Source organism: Leguminivora glycinivorella, chromosome 9 (assembly GCF_023078275.1).
Source record: "Leguminivora glycinivorella isolate SPB_JAAS2020 chromosome 9, LegGlyc_1.1, whole genome shotgun sequence".
In the NCBI taxonomy this organism is placed as follows: Eukaryota; Metazoa; Arthropoda; class Insecta; order Lepidoptera; family Tortricidae; genus Leguminivora; species Leguminivora glycinivorella.
The window spans coordinates 9,830,599-9,852,076 of NC_062979.1; the positions used below are offsets into that span (position 1 = coordinate 9,830,599).

The window sequence follows — 21,478 nt, forward strand, 5'->3', positions numbered from 1 at the left end:
CGGGCGCTTGCCTCAGGCGAACTAAATAATCTAGATCTATACGTCTATGTAGTTGTTATGGAGAACCAGTTCATATTTACAATGGTTAGGTTGGTACACGACGAAAATAACAGTCCTGGCCTATAAACGGACCTCGACATGTCCGGATATTGTCCGTAGTGCTTTTATTGCTACATATTTTAGAGAGACGCGTGAAAACGCCTCCATCCGATGGCACATTTACGATACGTGTATATATTTTTTGATTTTTTTTTCTATGCTTTGAATTAATAAACTACCTATTGGATTGGGTTATTTAATGACACATTGTATTATAAATTTGTTTATTTTGCATAAACATGTAACATATCAATTTATGACGTCCTATTAGAAGTCCAACTTTATTAACATGTCTGTATTTGTTTATTAGCTAGAATTTGACGCCTTATTATGCAGAATGTATTATATTCTAAGCGGTTTTTTATTTACTCATTAGGATTTGTTTACCTAAAATCTTGATTCATAAAAAAGAAAAAAATACGTGCTTTCATGGAAGTTTGCGCGCTTATTGATATTCACAACAGAGCCTCATTATGTGAGGTGTTAAATGTAAAAACGCCAATGCCCCTGGGTGGGAGAAGTCCGCCGCGGAAGTCTGGGGCACTATTCAATAGAACAGGAAAACCGCACCGAACGGCGGTGCGCAATGAAAAACGCCCTTAATGAGAGCTCTCATTAGATTTACTGCAATATTTTATTTTTCACAATTTTCACATGGGGTGGTTTGAAGCTGTGATATTTTATTTTATTTCAAATACGTAAGTACTATATCATATTGTACATATATTTTGTAGGCATGTCAGAAACATGTTGGGGTTTTTTTGATATACATGTATATGTAATTCTCCGGCTTATGATTAAATCTGAAAGTCAAACTGCAACTTTTTTAACTGCCTTAAATACTGTTTAGTACCTACACGAAATAGGCTTTGATGTTTACTATGAAACATATCTAAACTCCCAAAAAAACCCGTAAACTTTAGCAACACGGCTCGTTAACATCACGTGACCTACTTTTATTACATTAATAACCGATACAAACTCCACGGTACATGTAAACATTACTCATACCCGATAATCGAGCCGGTGACACCCTACGAATCATCGGCAAAAGTTTAACGTTCATTTTCACGAACCATTAAAACTTCGAGTTTATTGACTTGAACACCGAGACGTTAACACCTCGACTCGAAAAACTGGTTAATTTAAGACACGGTTCAATAAGATGTGAAAATAATGTTGATGTTATCTTCAACTGGCCGTGTACGGCAATAGAAGAACGCAGTTTATGAGTTCTAGCGCGCACTCGGTCCTTACTTCCACCTACTGGGACGATAAATGCATACATTTGTGAAATGAAATGAAATTAAATATTTATTTTCCTAGTAGGCATATCACAATGCGCATATGAACGTCAAATAAAGCTACGCCGGTTCTAACCCTACGCCTCAGCCTCGAGAAGATTTCAGTCCCCCCTCAGTTGGAGGGGGGTATCCACTATGGGACCGGCAAGAAACTCGGCGGGCCATTTCTTTTCAAAACATTACATCTTATAATTAACATGCATTAAAAAACAAGATACAATTTAAAAAGCAAAAGTATCCATCAAAAAAAAAATTAACAGACTAGGTACCTACTCTATGGAAATTAATTTCAATAAACTATACAAAGTACAAACTACTATGATTATGCTAATGTGGTTTACTCAATGGGAGATGTTAGCATTGTGCGAATAATAGTATATTATATAACGGTAACGTTATGAAGGCTATAAAAGTTGAGTACCGCGGTTAGGCCACGAAGGCTTGCCGAGTGGCCTAAGTAAGGTACGAGATTTTTATAGCCTTCATAATGTTACGATTGTATACTATACTTTTTCTACGACAAGACATACATACCTATTCGAGAATAATAAAATGGGTTAGTTACTTACTTCATGTAATGAATGGGAATATTTGTGTGGATCGTCGTAGCATTGAGTATTCTGTCCACAATGTTGATGGCGAGAACTTGTTGCACAATTCTTCAAAATATGCCAACAACGCCGTTTCAGACAAAGTTGAAACATTTTTTTGCAATTTCCATGTCAAAACAATCATAACAAATTGGTACGCTTTATCTGACTTTTCATGTAACAAATTGTCAGTCACTTTGAGCGCCCATAGCCTTGATTTCTTCGGAAGTGAATTTTTCACCAGAATCACTCATAATTACTTATGTTTTTGCACAATAACGTCGAATTAAAACAAACTACACACCACCGAAATAGTTCAAATAGTTTCGTGATAAGTTTAGAAATGTCAAACATACCATAGACAAGAGAAATAGAAAATAAGCCGGTTTTCAATTACGAAAAATGTGGTTGCGTTCAAGAATATTTAAATGTCGAATGTAAAATTATTGGATAAACTTATGATTTTTACCTTTGTTTTGCAATATCTAATATGTAAAACGCATTTAAGTTTATTTTTTCATCTTGATTTAAATTATGAACCTAAATATTATATTATTTATTAAAAGTTACTTATTACTGTAAATGAAAACATACCTGATAAATGGAAGTTGTGCTTTTAAAAAAAAATTAACAGAACTCCTATATTCATATGATTACTGCTAGCAGTAATCCTATGAACCTATAGACAAATAGACTTTCTCATCGTTACTCAAATGAACTTAATTTGGATACCGCTGACAATAATCTAATTGACAGATTTAAGTGCTGGAGTAGAAAAAAACTTTAGTGAAAACGACAAATACGGCACTTGAAGCATTTTATGGATATGATAGGTATGCTCGAATTTTATACCTATTACAAAATGATTATTAACGTTTATATGACTAAAAGCTTTTCTTGCAAAAGCCATGAATTAAGAAGCCATAAGACGGTCTTTTTAGAGGCAATTGCAGGACAACACACTGTCTGACTGCCCACTCTGTAGGAGTAATAGAGCCTTATCAGCGCTTGCACTCGTTGCCTTATCCTCGTTGATAGATGTCAAAAAATAACTACCTAGTAACTCATTGCAAATTAGTATTTTTTTAGAAAAAAATTTAAAGTTTACGAATAACATTTTATCTTTATTTTGCCCTCTGAAATACGTAGTTAAAATCTTTCGATATGCGAATTTTAACACCTTACTTTGACTGCATAAATTATAAGGGGGCTGATATTTTTTTTCATTCCAACCCCAACGTGTGATATATTGTTAGATAGGTATTTAAAAATAAATAAAGGTTTACTAAGATCGTTTTTTGATAATATTAATATTTTCGGAAATAATCGCTCCTAAAGGAAAAAAAGTGCGTCCCCCCCCTCTAACTTTTGAACCATATGTTTAAAAAATATGAAAAAAATCACAAAAGTAGAACTTTGTAAAGACTTTCTAGGAAAATTGTTTTTAACTTGATAGGTTCATTAGTTTTTGAGAAAAATACGAAAAACTACGGAACCCTACACTGAGCGTGGCCCGACACGCTCTTGGCCGGTTTTTTTAGCGGTATAGAATGAATGAACGTTTAAAATAGTTAGAGGTCAGGCTTAATAGAACTCATTCAACGACAAGCAAAGAACTTAGGAATACATCCATCTCTCCATAAAGACGTGTACACTTCATTAGATATTCTGAAAAAGGTCCAGCGTCTGTTATACGGGCCACTACTCGTTTCCTTTTTCGTAAGGAATGTTGAAGACACTTTGCTGCCTTCTATGCTTCTATCCTTTGTTCACCTGCTCATACAGATATTTCTACTTTGTGAAATTTGAAAATAAATGAGAGAATGAAAAGTAAATCCTAAGATTACCTAATTTTTTGTTGGTATTTTTAGAGCGCTTCTACTACTAAGCTACTTAATTGAATTCTAGCGCATGAAAGAGCTCTTGAGACTTTACAGAATAAATGTTAAAAAATAAAATTCAATTAAGGTACAGCGGGGCAAATCTTGACTGTTGCATTATTAAATAGTAGGTAGGTAGGCGTGTTCAGTGGATACATGTAGAACTCAACATCATAGTGTAATAATGGAAAAAATGGATCAGTTATAATTGCAACCCAGTCGAGATTTGCCCCGCTGTACCTTAAGTGCAAAAGTTTAACTTTTATACTAGTCAGCACAGCATAGGTACTTTAGGAAACAGAAACCATAGGAAAAACGACTGACAGAAAAGTTAGAAGCATCATCGTTTTTAGCTAGAGACACAGGTTTGCCCGTTATACTGGAACGAGATTAAAACTTTCCCACTTGAAAGTGCAGTGGCCGCACAGCTGAAGTGAAATTTACTCGGAGCAAAAGTTAATATGAGCGAAATTTGTCCTGCGGCGGGCGGTTTGCGGGACGTCTGTCCACCGTAAGTTGGATGGAACCTTCCCCGGAACGCGAACTAACTCGGTCTTTCACGCGGACACCTGTGCTCCTTTCTACATTAATTCCCACTTCAGCTACTTGCCCTGAAATTGCGGTCAACGTAGATAAAACTTAAAACCCATTCATTATACCGCCTGTTATCTATGACCAGCTTTTTCGACATATTTAAATTACTTGTAATTAGAGTTTGAGTACAAGATTTATTTGCTTTTTTGCGGCGCGTTTTATCTCGATGTTGTGATAGTAAGTTTCATTCCCAGTATATTTTTTCGTCTTTTTTTTTCTTATCAGATGCGCGCTGACTCGGTGAGACAAGCATCCGATGTAATTGCATGAACCTAAGCTGGGCTTTTATGTGCCGCTTAACGGACGTGCACTTGTGCATTTAAAATGGAAAAGATGATATTATGTTATACCTGAACATAAAGGAAGTAAAAACGTAATATCTTTGGAAAAACGTATACAGATACAAATTAAACACCTTATCGGCAAAAGCGCATTAATTACATCCGCGAAGAACCGATTAGTAATGCAAAAGGCCCCAGTACTACGAAAGCATAAATGAAGCACCACAATAACGTGCACAGTCATTTAAAGTGCCGCAATGGAGAAAAGTTTGTTTTAAAATGCACTGAAAGCTTGCTCTCCCTGTATACTTCGCGTAAACAGTAACAAAGCTGTGGTTGCAAATGAGGTCGGAGATAGCAACGAGCTGGGAAGTTAGTGTAAGCATAAATTAAAACAAGCGTTTCCATAAAAAGTTGATAAATGGCCTTCCACAGGAGGCTTGACAAAAAAGGGAACTGACGTCAGCCGAAGCGCTAACGTGTTTCATTTCGCGTTTACCGCCGACATCTGGGCCGTTTTCAGCACGGGCGAACTGTGAACCTCGCATATGGGACCTAGCCCGTTGCTTTTTAGCGATGCTAAAATCAACAATACATTTTCAGCCTGCCTATTGTTTTTGGGCGCTTTTTTCACATCAAACAATACCTATACGCTTTATTAAACGTAATAGACAATTTGTGTTGCCAATTTTAGCTTATATACAAATGCAAGAAACTAATAGTTATAGCTCTGACTCAAAGAGAGAGGAAAAACTGTACACTTATTCTGTTCAGTATAATAAAACTGAAACTATCAAAGCGATGTCTTACGGAAAAGAGAAAAACAAAGACAAGTTAATAAAGACAGACCGAAGTGGAAGCAGTTTTTAATAAAGCACCCTTAGCGGCCGAAAGATTGTCGAGAAATTGGTTTCTTTCTTCGGTACGTGTTGGAACTGGCATCTTTTATGAACCAGGATTTTCGGTTAAGAAATATTTTTTGCTATAACATCAACAGAAAATAGGAAATAAGAACAAGAAAAGAGCAAATCCACAGAGGGAATTATTTTATGAAGACACGTGTATATGAATGTTAACTAATGAAAGACCGCTTAAATATAAAGTTTCACATTTAAAACACGACTAGGACTTACATATAAATGAAATTCGCTACCTTCGAATACATTAAATCTTAAATAATATGAAGTTATTATCTGCATTTACTAAAACTGAATTAATTTTCGCAAAAAGGCAAATTAATCTTAACGTGTAGTAGCAAAATTGGAACGAGCGTCGGCCATTCACGCTGCAGAGGGTTGCCCGGAGGTGCAATCAGATTTTAAAATGTGATATTATTTTGTAATTAATCTTAATGCACTTTTTGACTCGAAGAGACAGGTGAGGACAAGAAGTGTTATGACAATTTTCTATGTTTTACATTTAGCTAGAGTGCCATATTGTGTCCACTGAGCACGCCAGGAATCAGGCAGAACAACAGTTTCCTTGTGATTACCACCAACGTGATAATAATAGTAGGTATACATATTACAATACAAGTGCGTAAAAGAGGAACTTCGAAACAAGTGGCGATTAATTAAAACATGACCGAAGGGAATTACGATTTTCCTCCTCGCACGTGTATCTATTGTACAGTCGAGTTCATAAATATATGTACATTTCATCACCTTAACTCGTTGCAATAAGGTGAAAAAATGTACACATATTTATGAACTCGACTGTAAGTACGAAGTATTTCATATAGCCCTTTGAAATTTCGACATAGGCGCTACGTAAGTTACATAAAGAAAGGTGCATAGGGATAATTTCGAAAGCCGTCTAATTTCGAAAATCACATAAAAATCACCCTTATGTCTATCATATCAAGATTCCCCTTTCGAAATTACGCGAGCATTTCTGTACTTCGAAGTTACCCCAATGCACCCTACCACTTCTCGCACTAGTTGATAAAGTAGCACCATGCTGAACAATCATATTCGCTCAGATGTACAGATGTACTCACTGTAGCTCACTCGACTCACACTAGTAGACTTTTGACTTAATGCCAAAGAGATGCAACTCAAGGCGTTGCGGAATGTAATAGAGGTCGCAACAAACGTTAATAAAACCGCAATGCTACCATTACAGCACTGAGTCCACGGTCGGAATGCTAAGCCTTCTGAAATGCGCAATAAAGCGACGTACGCACCGCAAGCAAACATTTGTAGCAACTATAACGACACTAGGAATCTCTCATAATATTGCAAACCATATAAACCATATTTCATACTGAGCAGTACAAAATTACATTGTGCAATATCATACTGTCAAGTATGACGTTAGTAAACAAGAAGACGAGTAGCATTAAAAGTCGTTAAAAGTTTAAACTAATCTAGTAACCACAAATACATAGGTATCTTACCAGTTTAAATCGACCATTGCTAAAAGCGGCCCTGGTTTCAATCTAAACTCAATAGCACATTAATCAAAATCCCGGGATGGAATATGTAAAACCGAAAACAAAAAATAAGTATGTAAAAGAATGCAGACGAAAATAAGACGATATACAAAAAATAAATAAATAATAATAAATAATGCAGACGAAAATAAGACGATATACATATACATGTCCATGTAATCATTGATTACATACATGTAATGTAGAGAAGCAGGAGATAGAGAAAAACAAAAACCAAAATAAATAGGTTATCAAAATCATCTGCACACTTCTATATTTTAAAAACAATAAATTCTAACCAACTGTCAAAGCGGACCCCAGGCTCCCATGAGCCGTGGCAAATGCCGGGATAACGCAAGGAGGATGATGATTAATAAATTCTAACCAACTAACTCCTAATGCTGACTGTACATGCATCAGAGCACAGAATATGTCCCAAATAATTCCACTTTAATATTAACTGAGTCAGCCAGCAGCGGAATATTTCCATAAAGGATTAGACAAACGTTTAATTTCCCGTGTAGGCAAAGCCCACAAACTATCCGTGTACCGAAAGTTGAGTAATCCACAAACGCTCCCTTTAATTGGTTTACCACAGACCTCTATTAACGAAATAAGATGGGAAATCAGAGTATTAGCATAACAGTGAATTCAATTAGGGTTCACAAAGAGGATTATAACTTTTACAATGAACAGAAAGTAAAGGCGGAGGCCCGAATCCAACTAACATGGAATAATCAAACTTTAAATGGGTGCGATTATTGAGATGAGATTAATTCATATTTAACCAGCGATCCTTTCGGGGGTCAGTGTCTCGAGTGTTACGTCAACGAATTACAATCAACCTACACATGAACTTTCGTAAACAGTCTGTATACTGAATTTTAAACTAATTCTGAAACTGCTAGCTGTGAAGAGTGTAGCGTGAAATTAAAAGGAGTTTAGTTTGGCACAGGCTTTCCAGTTTAATGTACAGTTGAATTCGCCTGTATCCAACAGAAAGCTAGATACTCGTACATATGTAACTTTCAAATATGTTTACGAGTATTTCATTTATGTGTCGTCGTGAAGATCCTTGGTAGAAGACTAATTATCTATGTGTTGATGGTGATATGGACTGAGTAGATTCAGATATAGCAATGTCACTAGTGCCACTACGAGCTTTACAGAGATAAAAGCAGATTTGGATGTCAATAAAATGTTACTAGCATTTTTCACGTCAGCCTGCAAGGCTAGGCCAAGCCGTAACTTACAAGTCACGACCCTATCGGACAATTTCGAAAAAATAAAAGCGTAAAAACAGGACCCGGAGCGACCTACGAGTATGAAAGGTGTAAATCACCGTAGCCAAACGTTCCGGCAGATCTGTGTTTGCGCAGCCAGCAAACGTGATAAGCGCATTGCGAAAATTAGTCATCGGGTAAACTGCGAGAAGCAATATATTAAACAATCTGACGGCTAAGCGTGCAAATGCGCCCCAGTAATGGTCAATTGTTGGCAATAAAACTACCGCTGTACACGATGCAAATTATATTATTGGATTTGGTGCCCAGCGGGCCCAGTTCTGTTTGGACTCAGGCGGATTAACAAAATTATCAACAGCAGCTATCTTAGTTCGGCGCCAGTAAGATTCGTAGATACGGTGCTTATACTCTGGCAAGCCGGCTTTGTAATAGAAAAAAACGGGAAATTTGAAAAATGTACGCGCGAGAACTACCTACTTCTACGGGCTGCAGAAGCCATTAATCATTAAGTGAGGTGGTTTATTATAGCGCTGTCACATAAACTGCAGGATCTGTTACATGAATACATATGCAAAACAAGTTCTTATCTTGCTTTTAGTAAATGCATGTTTCGTTACTCCCATGGAATGCGGAAATCTATGTAGTTCCGGCGGCATGCAATTTAAAAAACGAATTTGGGGTCAAATTATTTTCGTTTCTACAAAATAGCGTGCTTTACATACATCTCCTCAGATATGATCAAACTTTCACATTAGCAGATAATACTTCACATTTCCGGTCACGCAATATTCATATTACAATTTTGGGGAATAATTACAACATAATAATATTTACCACTAAAAGATACATAGGTAAAATCGACGAATTCGGTAGTAAATAAAATAATAAGTATGTATATTTTGGATTTCATGTAAAGTCCAAAGTTGTCCTTATTCAATAGGTAAATCAGTGGGAAACCGTGAGAAATAACTGAACATGTATATTATCAAAGAGGATAGAGTATTATAGAGAGTTACTGTCGAAGTAAAATGTGTAATCACAGTGCATAGGCTGCCATCTCTCGACACAAGCTTAAAACTTTTGAACCTCAGTTTTGACAATTTGGTCTATATTCTTAGCTCGACATGTGTTAAAATGTCAAATATTAATATTAGCGCCATCTAGCTGAGCGTACCCCAAAGGTGTAATGCCATCTAGCTCACCGTACCTTTTTCTGTATGGTACTGAGGTACGTTTTTTTCTTAGACTTTATCTGTCTATACGGAGTTATATATGTCTTTGATATTATGAAACAAATGCGTTTAAAATTGTACCTATATTTTACGTGATTTTGACTACTTATACATATTTTTGTTAGCACATTTCAATTAGTCGTTAGTACTTGTTAAATGAACTGCACTTTCAGTGCCTTCACTAAAAGGCACAACAAGTAAATACACAATCCAGTGGAAATTGTTTTGCGGATGACGCATCAGCATTACCATCTAATTGTGCGATTTAATACCGAAAACGATATTATCTCATTTAATAAAAATTCCATCAAGACGATTATTTTTAAACCTTCAATTCCGCTTCGTCCTTAAACCCAAGTAAAGTGGAGTGGTATTCGAGTGCACCGCGGACTCGTTAGGCGGGTGCCCAGGTGTGACGATCGCTTCCGGAGACTTGTCAATTAGACGGACAAAGTGCCGCCGCACCACATCGCACCATATAAATCCTCGCGCTGACGTTCGCCGGCGAAATAGTCGCACCGAAACGACTATCACGATGAACCACTTCAACAATTTTCTTCCGCTATTGTTCTTTATTCCATTTTCGAAATTGTCTTTAGTTTCAAACCACAAGCGAAATGTAATAGAAAACAGCGGTTGCAACGTGTTACGTGCAAGCAATTTTGCATTCACATTTTACACGCAATATTACATACTCTTTGTCATTGTCGTCTCGTGTCTTTTGGTTATATAAATGCACCAAAAATAAAAGATTTTTGAGAGTACTCTGTAAAAGTTCATGCATATGTTAAACATGTTGTAAGGACAAGAATAAATTGGTTACACTAATGCATTTTGCGTGTCACTGCAATCGGTAAACCCAATAAAATAAACATGGTAACGTACAAATTAATACATACAATGGACCCGTAAATCTACAAAGTAAATTCAAAGCCGTTAATGTCCTATGTTGCTTTATCCCGTAATACGTTTAACAAAATACCGATGGGTTGCGTAAATTATACGGTATTCAAGACTCGGTAAATGCAAATTCAGTTACACGAAAAGCACTTAGTGCTCTAGCGTGATGACGTCACATTGTTCTAGTGAAAGCTACCGCGATGTGAACAATACGTGGTTGCGCAACGGCATTAGGACAGGGTTACCAGATCAATGGATAACGTCGAAGCTGACCTTAAATCGTCTATTAGCTTTATACCGTTCAAGGTACAGTTGACAGTAAGGAATAATGGCATCGATGATGTTGAGTTGATACTGAGAGGTATCGTCGTCGTTAGGTAAATTAAATAAAGGTCAGATGTAATGGTTTCCGGCTTGGTTCTTTTCTAACACTGTAGCATCGTTGCAAAACTTGTAACTACTCGGGCCATAAGGATTGATGTTTAGTAGTAGGTACAGAACTCTAAAAATGCAGATTTCTTTTCTTCCCATCAACACAATGCGCGCAAAACAAGTTTGAGATACAGTATGTGATAATCTTACTAGCTACCAGTCAAACGATAGAAACGTAGACAATACGTAATGTTAAACCTATTGTCGAAGCACAACGATAATGTAACGATAATACTTTCGCAACAGAAACAACTCCAACATCTCGAGATATCAAGGAAATCGCGCCTCGACAACACTTATCAGCTTTAAGATTCGATTAAGCATCTTAGGGCTTAATTTACACACGCAGTAACCCTTACAGAACAATAGCGGTTTAATAAAGCCATTCGTCGGCTCATCGCTTATTCATCCACGCCCTGGACGCCTCCGCGGGCGACGCCAACTCGCAATTGATGTCCTCGTGAGCACACATCCAGCTTGTCATATGCTGCATATGCTAAAAGCATGCGATTATTAATTGAGTGCCACACACGCATTCTAGGTCTCTTCAAGCGAAGAGTGAATGTTTATTCCTGTAACAGTAAAGTGCGTTTGGCTCGGGACACTTCATATCACCAGCGGGACCAGGGATACGAGTATGTGTTCAAAAATTGAATATAGGTAACAATCGTTATCGTTAGTATCGTTCGTTACGTATTCACACGTTCAGGCACAAAAATATGAGTCGGCTTATTGTCATAGTTGTCTGTCCTCTTTCTGAAAACTAAAATCCTATCAACGGCTCCCTAATGATTCTCCGACAATTTTTTAGCCGATTATTGATTCGCCGACAACGATTCGCCGAATGCCATTTAGCCGAATAATCAAACTATCGCTGTCACTTTTGGTCGAATAACGTTACGTAGAATCTTGGTTCGTATACAGTTCAGTTCGCTTCTGTGCAAATTATCCGAACTATTGTTGGACATTTTTCATTTAGCAAAGTAATATTTTCGTTTAGGCCACGATTAATCGAAGAACGTTTCACATTTTATACATTGTTAAAATATGTTAATTCGAAAGAATGAATGAATTATCGCTGTTGTAAAAAAATTACGCACTTAATAGACACTTTTTTTCTTAAACAATGTATAACGTTAAATTCTTTTAGTTGCGGTAATAATGTACATATACTGGCAACATTATGTTGGTGAGTTGGAAACAATACCTAATACATAATTTACTAAGAATATGATGATTAATATCATAAAGTAGTTGAAATAAATGTGAGTTACTCTTATAAACGAGATTTTTGAATCTGAAGAACAGTTTGTACGCAAGTTCCAACTCACCAAAAAAAAATACCAAACGATCACTATGACCTATTGTGTTTCGACCAATTTTTTGTCGGCTAATTTTTACAGTTACAAAATGATTATTCGACGAAAAGTAAATCGGCGTATCAAATTTCTGCTTATCAATACCGTTTACGAACGAATATTATGCGAAATGAGAATTTTCCTTTCGTTATTCGGCCAAAAAAGATGTCGGCGAATCGTTGTCGGCGTACCGAAAATCGGCGTATTTTATTTCGGAATATCAATCGGGCACCCCTATCAACACATCCATTATTTACAAATGGCAGTCAAGACTAGTTTTTCCTGTAAAACAAAAGTTATCAGGTCTCGGTAAAATCCAAGCCCCTAAATCCTCTATACTTTGCTTATCCTACACCTTGGTTTAAAAATTACGCCACGGCCATTTGCTCACAAAATTTGCTTTAAAAAAATGTATGCATTATTTTCACAAAGCAGAAACAATGTAAAGACCCTTCCAAGTATTATACACTTGCTAACAGCACGACTTTGTTAAAACGTGGATACAAAGCGGTAGGTTTCCTTTTACAAGTACTATACCCCCTAGTGGCAAGTTTAGCTGCGTACAAGGTAAAACAACAACTGCCGAGTGTGAATTTCTCCAGAGAGCGCGTACTATTACTGAGCCCTGATGCCTCATTATTACAGCTCAACAAACACAAGCGTCTATAGAACCAGTATAAGCTCGATCTCCGATTGAGCATATTCGCTATAGATTCCCAAATGACGATACACTGGTTTACGAGGGTACCCTTTACGTCTACGCTCACACGGCCAATAGGAATACACCGCCAGATTGTGATCGCTGCTGTGAGCTCTAAGCGTCCCAGCACGACTAGACACTATCCTAAAGGCGCGTCGAGATATTTTATTCATAGAGAGAGTGATAAATGAAGAACGCCAGAGCTGTATCACATTCATTATTGCCTCACGCATGCTCTTATCAAAAACTCGTTGCCGCTTGAGCAGACGATCGCTTGGCCTCGGAACCTCTACGACTCGTTTCAGGTGCCATTTGTCGTCAGTAAACAGCAAGGCGGCATATAAATCTTTGCCGTGGCTTTGTTACTTGTATTTATGATATACGAATACCTTCGTCGTAGGTCCGATGTCGATAAATTATACGGGCTGTTGGTAATTATTACCGGAATCGCCGGAATGTGAAGTCAGAGGTTGTTTAACTGCTTATGTTCCGGAGTTAATGGGTTAGCAAGAGATTGGATTGATATTGGTATAAAGATTATCCATGGTTAGCTATTCAAAGTAATGGAATGTCTATAAATAAATTGATAATTAAGAACAGATTCGTGGGGAATCCATGCATTGATTCCATTCTGGTCATTCACGAAGACAAGTGAGTGAGTGAGTTAGTCAAATTTTCGCGTTCGCGATCTATACCATCAACTACCATGACTATCTGTCCAACAGTGTAACAATTAGCTTTCTTATTGTTACCCTTTTATTGATTAATTGAAGAAAAGGCAGAGTAACCACAAGCTATACAACAAACTATAAATCCGACCTCATTCAGATATTTAGAACCACAAAGACGTGAATGCGGGCAGTAAAGCATTCCGAACAAGAAAGCGCCGTAATAATATCTGCCAAACCAGCGCTTGCATAAAACGCCGTTATCTAACAAAATACGTTATCTCGGTAAATATAATAATTTCGTGACAAGTCACGATAGCAGCGGTTCCATGGAACGGTTAACAATCGTTCAATTTGTAGGGCCAGCGGCGAGGTTCAACAATGGCCGTACACGCGACCGAGGCTCGACATTCTCATGAGTAGAATAACGCACAACAATCAAGATGTCATTTTTCAACTACCCACGCCGCGAACACCGAGCGAACAGCGAGAAATATGGCCGACAACGCACGCACCGTACAAAAGAGGCTGGTTGTAGTGATACATATCTCCGCCGAACAACGGACGCGACAGATTCACCTCGTACCTTTTTATGCTTTATGCGTAATCGACGGACGTAAAGTCAGGATTAATGCGCAAGGGACTTATTAGTGACAGGAACAGCCAAGTGGCTTATTAATTATCGTGCGCGACAATAAAGCACTCGATAATAATTCTGACAATACCGATAAGCGAATGAGAAAATTATGATTAGTCTTCCTAAAATCATGATTTACACCTTAGTAACTACGGCAGCGAGGTATTATTTCTCGACAAAAATAAAGCTTACAGAATTTCAACTACATATATTTATGTATACTTTTTATACAAGCGTATACGGCAAACTTGGTGGTAATCAGTCACTGTAGCCTATGGTAGCCTGCAACTTCAGATGCCACCTGCGCTTTATCGACCCTTCCTGAAGAACTTGTACACTCTTTTTTTTAAGACACCATAATGTAGACTTTCGGGAAAACTGAAAAATTTTATGTTATCTCTCATGCTTATTAGCACATGCTAAGCAGCCAAATAACCTTTCGTTAGCAGTTGGTACCTACACGAGTGCCAAGTAGCTAAGTGTAAGGTTTGAATTTTCTGCAACGCTCATTACGACAATTCACAGGAGTCAGTGGGTAATTTATCGGCTGTGGAAGATGGAAACGCGGCTCGAAATGATAGTAATTATTGACACGAACCAGCGCCCCGGGCTAAAGTCCACCGAGAAAGATCAAAACCTGCCACTAACTCGAAAATTCCACATTCATAACGGCGCGGGCCCTTAGGCACAGACCGCTCGCAATCGCACATCGCCAATTGATGTTATTTGCGAATTTTTATACGCACGATTCGATGAACTTACACATAAATAATCTAAAACTCATACAAATTGTTGCTTTTAAACGTATGAAAAATCCCACCCATTCATAATATCGGTAGCTGTGTGGTAGCTGTAAATTCAAACCCTCAGGGGATGTAAACGTAGGTACCGACCGACCATAGCTACACCTACACCAAAGATAATGTATGAGTATTATAGAGAGGTGTTGTCAAAGAAAAATTTGTAGCTGCAACGACTGCCATTTTCGACACCTTACTCAAATCCTTTTATCGGGTAAGTCGCAAAATGATTACAGCTGTAGTGCGAAAGATTTGCCTTCGTATTGTTACGGAAACGTTTGAACGTGTCATGCTATTTCAGTCAGTCTCAAGTCTCAGTACAAGTGCTATTTCAGTCAGTCTCAAGTCTCAGTACAAGATGTACGTCTGTACTGACATTGACTGAACTAGCATGACAAATACGAACATTTCTGGAAAAATACGAAGGAAACCCTTTTCGCACTACATCTGTAAATGTTAATATTAATAGCGCCATCTAACCAAGCATCAACTTCCATATCAACAAACATACATTTTTCTTTATGGCTTGGACTTTATTTGTTTTATATGTCTTAAACGCCGGTAAGAGTGGGAACAAATAACAGTGCCCGCAAAGCAATCCTTTTAGGGCCAAGTATTTCTATTCGGTGGCATCTTTTGTGTGTGATACAATGGGGCATCGATCGCGCAGAATGCACGGAAATACAAACACTAACGAGTCAGACCTCGGCTAATTGAAGTTATTGCCATAGGTGAATCTACAGGTCGGTAACCTTTGTTATTGCTGAAAATAAACAAAAAAACATCTTAGATTATGTCAATACGACGACCTGCCGGTCTGGCTCAGTCGGTAGTGACCCTGCTTGCTGAGCCGCGGTCCTGGATTAAAATCCCGGTAAGGGCATTTATTTGTGTGATGAGCACAGATATTTGTTCCTGGGTCATGGACGTTTTCTATGTATATAAGTATTTGTATATTATATATATCTTTGTCCGAGTACCCACAGACAAGCCTTCTTGAGCTTACCGTGGGGCTCAGTTAATCTGTGTGAGAATGTCCTATAATAATGATTTAAATTTTCACGATTATTACAGATAATTATTTTTAAAATCGGGACTTAATCGCGTATAACTACAATCGGGACGAAGGTTTTAGGATCTCATCGACATGGAATCCTGTCATTAATAAGTGTAAGCCGAAAATAATATCGACAGTCGTTAAATCGAATATCGTCAGTGTTGTATGTCGACAGAGTAACATCCCTAGTGCGCAAACAGTTCAAGTTGATAATCAAAACCAAGTGCGGGTAGTTCGAAAAACTCGCGCGGCTGTCAGAAGGTGTTGATGTCATTTCAAGCCAGTCTTCTCCGAGACCACGGGGACAACGCCGTCCTTGAAACGTTGGAGGTCAGTTTAATATGTAGTTAGATTTTAAAAATAATTATGTCCTATAATATTTATTTATTTATTTATACGGATAAGTGTATCATAAGGAGAAGTGTGTCTGGCCTTCACATTTGACCTTTTTACTTAAATGTATGATCTCTCAATAAACACTGATCATGGGTTTAAACAGGCCAAGTTTGAAGGCCAGACATACTTTACCTTATGACATACTTACCCGTATTGATTTTATTTAATTTCGTAATAGCACAAAATAAATGATAGTACTTACGTACAAGTGCAAAAATACGTATCGATTTTATCTGCTCAAAAATATGTACCGAGACCTTATTCCGCCGACATAAAGTGCTATGGGACATATTTTTGATAAGTTGTACGCACCCATATTTTTACACTTGACGGTACATAAAGGACACTTCCTACAAAACCGATGTTAGCAGTTCAAGCTCGACTAGTGCTGTCCCATTCTAATGCATTGTATAATGAGCAGCAAATGTGCATGGTGAAAGAATTCATTCATATACAGGTTAGTCTCCATGCAATTCTACAGCTCACTGTACCCTTGTGATTATTTATGGTCGTCAAAAATCAAGTAATTATGTAATATGTGATAGTAAACAGGCATTTTCGCGAGAACAATCTCCAAAAATATTTTTTCTAAGGTAGGTAAATTTATGTTTTTCCTACTCAGAATCACGAGCCCTTTCGATCTAAGACAAAAAATGGTCCCAAACATTTCTATTATTTTGCATACTTTCCACTTTGTAACCGCTGTACAAAGTGTTTGAAAAACCGGCCAAGAGCGTGTCGGGCCACGCTCAGTGTAGGGTTCCGTAGTTTTCCGTATTTTTCTCAAAAACTACTAGAGGCTGAGGCGTAGGGTTAGAGCCGGCGTAGCTTTATTTGACGTTCATATGCGCATTGTAATATGCCTACTTGAAAAATAAATATTTCATTTTCATTTTCATTTTCATTTACTAAACCTATCAAGTTCAAAACAATTTTCCTAGAAAGTCTTTATAAAGTTCTACTATTGTGATTTTTTCATATTTTTTAAACATATGGTTCAAAAGTTAGAGGGGGGGGACGCACTTTTTTTTCCTTTAGGAGCGATTATTTACGAAAATATTAATATTATCAAAAAACGGTCTTTGTAAACCCTTATTCATTTTTTAATACCTATCCAACAATATATCACACGTTGGGGTTGGAATGAAAAAAATATCAGCCCCCACTTTACATGTAGGGGGGGTACCCTAATAAAACATTTTTTTCCATTTTTTATTTTTGCACTTTGTTGGCGTGATTGATATACATATTGGTACCAAATTTCAGCTTTCTAGTGCTAACGGTTACTGAGATTATCCGCGGACGGACGGACGGACGGACGGACAGACAGACATGACGAAGCTATAAGGGTTCCTAGTTGACTACGGAACCCTAAAAATGGTAACGAAGTGGAAAAATTAAATTTGGGACGCTTTTTTTACCCTGTACTAGGATCTAAAGGGCTCGTGATTCTGAGTAGGAAAAACATTAAATTTACCTATTTTGGAAAAGAAAGGTTTTGAATCTTTTTTTGCAAAAATGCCCAAACGCAAAGGGACATTAAGTTGTGGTAACCCTAATAATTGCTACGTAGCAATGCTATCCGGAATCGCTCGATCGGGAAAGCGTCCAACGACTTGTAGTAACACTAACCTACGGATGAAAGTGCCATGGCGTAAATCATTCGCCATCAGATATATCGGAGCGCCCAAGGCACTCACAAATATCCGAACACGCTTCTATAGGCTAGACTCATATCGAATTTGGCACAATAAATGATTGTCTTCTGTATTATTTGACATAAGAAACCAATATTTTATAGATTGGGTAATAAAAATGTATAATGACTACGTATTTTCGATTTAAAATGTGTGTATTTTTTTATTTATTTTGGCCACCGAAAACGATGTCAGCGATGTAGTGACGTCATAGAATACAAACCTAACTTCATGCCGAAACAATCACTGACATAATGACATTTATGCCTCATACTTAAATGTCAGAAAATGTTGTTTTCTAGTCAAATGACGTCATGCACAGATAATTCTATAGATTAACATGGCTGAATTAAAAAAGGGTCAAGTAGCCTATTGTCAAGGCGTTAGAGTGAGTGTTCAGATATTTTTGATCACTTCAACAGCTCTGATATATCTAACGGCGACTATACAGTGTGATTGATGATCGATTCGATTAGATACAAATGTGCTAGGACACAAAAACCCTCATTAGGATTCTAATTTGCAAATTGTGTTGGTTTATGTTGATTTCCCACAGACTATCAGTGGGGTCAGTAATGTTGGTCGTAGGTTAATCAAACACTAATGTATAGAGACATAGTTGAGAATCGGATTGCTATAGAGATACAGATCTCGAGACACAGGCTGGTTTGAAACTTTATTGTGTAAAATAATATTTCGAGTACAGCTGTGGCATACTTTTGTCAAAACCAGGAGAAGTTTATATTGGCTGCAATCACTCCCACTATTTTTAGACAGGTCGGTGTTCAGTCAAGTGTAAAAATATGTGTGTACACATCTTACTCAAAAATATGTCCCATAGCATCTTAGTCCGGTGTAATAAGAGCGTAGTACCATATTTATGAGATGATTTTTTTCGATACATATTTTGGCACTTGACTGTAGTATCAGCAGCAAAAGTGCATGGAGAAATTATGAATTAATTCATTGATAAATTCGCCATGCACTTTTGCAGCTGATGGAACAGTATGGTAGTTCTAAAGAGCGTGGTCCCTATCTATAGAGATGTAATTTTGCTGTCAAACGATTTATTTTAAGACTTTACGTAGTGCACATCATATATTATTATTTATTATCAATGAGTAGCGAATGAATTGAACTATCAGTGTTCTTATCAACTTGTTACAATATTAATGTCTTCGCCCTTCACGTTACCATCACTTATGCGGCCCGCTGGTCCGTCACAGCTGCCTTGTGTCTGGTCCGGGCTAGACTAATAAACCCCAGATATGCATAATTTATGCATAACTATCTGAAACGTTACGGCGGCTGGTCAGATAGTTACCAAATTTGATGGAAATAGGCTGAAGTAACTTTAAATGTACATATACCTATAGAAGAAATCAAATTAATTGATTAAAATTAAAACATTAACGTCAACTATGTTTAATGTTTCTAAGGCCCACTTGCACCAAACACTAGGGTTAGTGGGCTGTCATCTGTCAAATTCCATATAAAATGGTGGGTTAACCCTAGGATTAACTCTCCATTTTCATTGGTGCAAGTGGCCTTAAGGAAAACACTCATATACACTCATATTAGTTTAGAATCTTTCAACCTAGCATGTAATAATAATATAAAATACCGTATGTATTATCAATAATTCTGCTATAGGTACTATAACATTTTAATGTCTTCAGTATTCAAGAGTTCGTTGGACGGAGGATCGGGAGAAGTAGCATGTCCCGCCACTTCTCCTGATCCTCATCATCGGGAGAAGTGGATCATCGGCTAAATAATATGCGCGAAGCCCCTTTAATTGCCACTCACGTTCGCACACGATAGGCGCCAAATTTAAAGGGATAATATTATTTTTGTATGTTCTAGCTTTACGGGAGTGAAAAACAACCTGTCGTCGTCTGTTTCTGTCAAAAAATTGTCTTAAAATAATGAACTTTGATATAAATATTTAAAATCCAACGCCTTATATTAGGAATGTTAGGATCTTTATCAATTGGATAAGAAAGAAGAGATAGAGGTGATCTTATTGAAATGTATAAAATCCTGAATGGACACTATATGACCTCGAAGACTTTAAATCTATACTTAAAAGAGACACCAATACCCGACTGAGAGGGCACCACTTAAAACTACAAAAACTCTGCATGTCAAACAACAACCCACATAGACACTTCTTTGCTAACAGAGTAGTCACGCCTTGGAACAAGCTACCAGAGGGAAGCTACCACATAATAATATGAGATAAACCTAGAATAAGATATCAGGATACAGGCCATATTAGTTGTTTTTTCAACTGCCTGCCTGAATTATATAAAAAATAAATAATATAATAAAATGTCACAGTTTCGTTTTCTTTCAATCCCTTATTTGCCAAGAGTGGCACTGAAGCTTTAGTAGTTTCATGTGTTCTGCCTACCCCTGTATGGGATACAGGCGTGATTGTATGTTAGTCTAGAGCCAATTTGGCCACAAGTCGTCTCCTTCACGATTTTCGTCGACATCTCTTCTAAATACCTAAAACAGGTATGGATATGTTCCTCGTTCTCTCCAGATTACGAATTGACCTGTTTTAGTTTAAGGAGGGGGGACGGGTCGAGAAAAAGGGGGGGAAAGATGGCGACCGACCATCATAGATATTTATTCACATCTTGAGTCCTATGGCACCAATCTGTTCGTGCAAGGTGTCATTTGAAAGCTTATTAAACCTACTTTAATTGTTTTCAAATAACTATACTCATAAAGGTAACCGTTTACGAAATATTTGAAAATATGTGCTTTTTTTTCGCGCATGAATTGCACAAGTACTAGTAAAAAATGCGTCTAACTCAATAAACAATAACTTTACCGCAATTGATGTTATTATAAAATTTTCGCGTCTATTCATGCTCTTTCTAAAAATATAAGTTTCATTGATATATGATAATATATAACCATGTAATTAAGAATTTTGTTTGGCAGGGGTTATCCTCCAGGTCGCATAAACGGGCGCTGACCGTAGTAAAGTATTCAATATTTTTGAGGTCTTATTTTACGGATCCATATGTGAGAGGTATCGTTTGAAAGATAATTAAACCTACTATAATTGTTTACACATAACTATAGTCATAAAGCTAGCTGTTTACAAAATATTTGAAAATATGTGTTTTTTATCGAGCATGAATCGCACAAGTACTGG

General features: G+C 37.2%; 1 protein-coding gene across 1 annotated transcript in view; it reads right to left on the reverse strand.

Annotated features, from left to right (window-relative positions):
* Window positions 1–21,478, reverse strand: part of LOC125229312 (lysine-specific histone demethylase 1A) — a 410,072-nt gene that overhangs the window by 368,950 nt on the left and 19,644 nt on the right. The gene's annotated exons all lie outside the window — the stretch shown is intronic.